We start from the raw sequence: 4,083 nt of genomic DNA on the forward strand, positions 1-4,083 counted from the left end.
GGGGGGGGAATTCCATAATGATAGATTTCTTGAGAGGAAGATGGTGATGAAGCAGTAGAGGAAGGGATCTCTGCACATGCTCAGGGACACGCTGTTCCTCCATTGCGTTTCTTTTTTTCAAAACTTCAGAAAAAAGGGACAGAATCTGGGAGAATATCGGCCTTTCCCAACAGGACAGAGGGGCTGCTTTAGAGCAAATAACCCAACTTTTAACCTTGTTGAACTTAAGCCCCCATTTTCCCCAGGTTTATGAGGTCTGTGTGTCAAGGATTAGAACTCACTGTCTCCTGGTGATTGGCCCAAAGTTACCCTGCTGGCTTTCATGCCTAAGGCAGGACTAGAATTCACCATCTCCTGGTGATTGGCCCAAAGCCCCCCAGCTGGCTTTCATGCCTAGGGCGGGACTAGAATTCCCTGTCTCCTGGTGTTTGGTTCAAAGACACCCAACCAGCAATTAGAAATGAATATTTCACAATATATAATTACATATTGTTTTTGTGATTAATCACTATGCTTTAATTATGTTCAATTTGTAACAATGAAAATACATCCTGCATATCAGATATTTGTATTACGATTCATAACAGTAGCAAAATTACAGTTATGAAGTAGCAGTGAAAATAATTTTATGGTTGGGGGTCACCACAACATGAGGAACTGTATTAAAGGGTCGCGGCATTAGGAAGGTTGAGAACCACATTAAACTAGACTCTAGTTTAATGAAGAGACGGAAGAGGGGGGACATGATAGCAGTCTTCCAACATCTCAGGGGCTGCCCCAAAGAAGAGGGAGTCAAGCTATTCTCCAAAGCGCCTGAAGGCAGGACAAGAAGCAACGGATGGAAACTAATCAAGGAGAGAAGCAACCTGGAACTAAGGAGAAACTTCCTGGCAGTTAGAACAATTAACCAAATGGAACAACCTGCCTCCAGAAGTGGTGAATGCTCCAACACTGGAAGTTTTTAAGAAGAGACTGGACAGCCATTTGTCTGAAATCATATAGGGTTTCCTGCCTGAGCAGGGGCTTGGACTAGATGACCTCCAATGTCCCTTCCCACTTTATTATTAATATTATCATTTATTAATTTATTATTATTGTTATTATTATTATTATTCCCCCCTTCTGCTTCCTCCATCCAGGTCACAACTCCCTCCAGGAACTCACTGCAGCCGCCCCTCCCCCACAAGGAGGCCCCCAGCACCGCTCCCAGGAGCAAGAGGGGCGTCCGGGACCACCGCATCGCCCTCCTGCCACGAGCGCCTTTGACATCTGCAGCCGAAGGAAGCAGACCGCGTCCTCCGACGAAGCAGCAAAATTCAGGGAAAGAAAAACCCCGCCCCTTCTGCCCCACCCCCACCCCGCCCCTTCTGCCCCACCCCCACCCGCGCCCCTCGCGCTCCAGAGAGCTGAGCACTCCAGAGGTGAAGTTCTCCCCTCAGTCCGCCGGTTCTCACCCAGTCTTCGGGTCCTCGAGTGAAGAGGGGAAACCGGACGGCTCCTTTGCTCTCTTTCGAGCGCCAGGATCGGGGAGCGGGATCTGAATCAGACGCCGCCCACAACGCGAGCCGATCCCCTCTTTTAGGTGGCCGCCAGCCAAGTTTGGCAGGCAGACCGTCTGGTTAACGCGCGTTGTGTGAACGCGGTCAGAGCGTTGCCCTCCTCGCTCATTCGCCTTGCGAGGAGGCCCTGTCCGAAAGACGCCCGCCCACCGTCTCCCCCTCGCCTCCTCTGGACCTTTCGCCGGAAGGCGGTTAATAGAGCCCCCCAGGTGCAGCTTTATTTCCATTTTCTCCGAGGCGTTTGGAGAGTTAATACTGTATTTGACGAGGGGAGTCCATGAGCGGATAATGGGCGTCTTCACTTACAGCTCCGCTTATGGGATAATAATGACTTTTCTCAAGAGCCTCTGAGGAGGTGAATCCGTTTTTCCTTCTTATTGGACATTTTCCTTTCCTCCCTTCCCTTCCCCTCTGAGTTTCCTGTTCTTTCCTTTTCTTCGCCTTTTGTTTTATTGCCATCCTTCTTAGTTCAGTTGCTCCTTTCCGTTTATTGCACGAAGCCTGAAGAGGGGAGGGGGGGGGGGGAAATGGCAGGTGTGCAAACCAGCAAGCGTGGAAGAGATCATAAGGCAGACATGCTAGCTGGAAAGGAACCACGGGACTCCTCCTAGTGTGGTTGTGAGTCCGGGAGAAGGATTTCCTTCCTCAGCCCTTTGCTGCACAGCCCCATGTTCCTAGACCCCTGGCTCTTTTCCCAAACGCTCAGCCAAGCCCCACAAGACCACAACGTTCCTGTCTCGGCTGGAGACGATTTATGCTAAAGACCTCAAAGGGCTCAGACAGTACAACTATCTGGATTTTGAAAGCCAGCATCTTGAGAAAAATATACTTGAGCTTTCACATTTCATTCTATTTGTCCACACAAGTCAACCTGTGCAGGCAATCTGATCATAGGTGGCCAGTCCAATCAGGCCCCCCAATCCATCTTCTGTGCTTCTTGGATGAGAAGCTAAACATTTTCGAGCCAAAAAAGCTGAAGAAAGTCCAGTTGCCTTTTGAAAAAAACTCTTTGGGACCACCTTGACCTGGATGATTGGGAATCTCCACAGACATTTTGGGTCAACATGCTCCACAGGAAACCCCCAATGGGCTCTGGATGCCCTCCTTGTGGAAGGATGCTATGGGGAGGGAAAAGGGACATTGGCCAGGGTGGGACTTTCCTAACGTCCTGGTGCCAGTGGTGGGCACCTCATCTGATGCCAGTGGTGGGATTCAAATAGGTGAACAATCGGTACTCTGTGTGGATGCCGCTTCCGGAAGTCGATTCTGGGCCTGGGGAACAAATAATTAGCTACCGGTTCTGCCAAAGTGGGGTAAACCGGCTGAATCCCACCATTGTCTGGTGACTCAGAGAGTGCATGAAGCAAAGGACACAAAGACGCCTCACCCCCAATCCCGGCCCATTCCTGGGAAAGCAAATCTACCAAAGGGAGAAAAAAAAATATCCTCCCTGACATCTGGAACTTTCCGTTCCTTGAGGCTCTTTCAACCTCCAAGCACAGGGATTGCTGGGTGTGTGGGGGAGGGGGGAAGGCGGGGAAAGGGGGTGGGGAGATGCTTTGTAGATGGTGCCAGGTATGTAAGCCCAACAACCACACCTGACAGGTGGAAAGGACTAAAACTTTGATTTTCAAAAAAGCAAGTTCCAAAATGGGACATCCATGCTCCATAGTGAAGCCCCCTTTTATACGGTTTTGAAAAACACGCATTGCCTGTCATGAAAACACCCATCATGGTGTACCAAGCGTTAAGAATAAGGTCTTGCATAATGTGCATTTTTAGTAGTCATAGCATGGCATAAGTTCAGCTAAAGCTTACAGGGTGTGGGAGACCTTGACCTATTCAATAACATTTACCTACACCAAAAGTATCTCTAAGCCACTTGGGTACCAGCACCTTGCCCACCTCCATAATGGATAGGCATCCTTGGGCAGGAAGGCCGATGGTCTGACTTTCTTTTTTTAAAAAAGTTTTTTATTGTTTTTTCTTTTATACATTACATTAGTTTTTTTCTTTTATACATTACATTACATTATATATTATATTATATTATATATAATATTTCAACCAACGTGCTGTCAGAGTTTCCATTCACTAATACTTATTTAGTTCCTAATCCTTTATTCTTTCCTCTAGCCATCGATAAAATAAGTCCCAAGTTTGATAATATTCCATTTCTTCTTTTTCTTTCAGTCTCATAGTCATCTCTGCACATTCTAGTATTTTTTTTTATTATTTCTTCATCTGATGGTATTCCTTTATTTTTCCAGTGTTGCGGAAATATAATTCTTGCCGCTGTTGTGACGTTGGAGGGGATTGGCAAATGCTTCTCCCCTCCTGCTGTGGGATCCTTGGTGTTCTCTGACTTGGTAGTTTTCTTGCAGATGTTCCAGTACCAAACTAGGTAACATCATCCGTGCTAGAAGGGAGCAGGGTTTGCTCCTCTTTGACATACTAGTGGTTTGCCCTGTCAGTGTTGGAAGGGGTGTTCTTGGAGGTCCCTGGATTGTTTACTGTTAGCTTG

This window comes from Protobothrops mucrosquamatus, unplaced genomic scaffold (genome assembly GCF_001527695.2).
Source record: "Protobothrops mucrosquamatus isolate PMUCROS unplaced genomic scaffold, P.Mucros_1.0 scaffold2973, whole genome shotgun sequence".
Lineage (NCBI taxonomy): Eukaryota > Metazoa > Chordata > Lepidosauria > Squamata > Viperidae > Protobothrops > Protobothrops mucrosquamatus.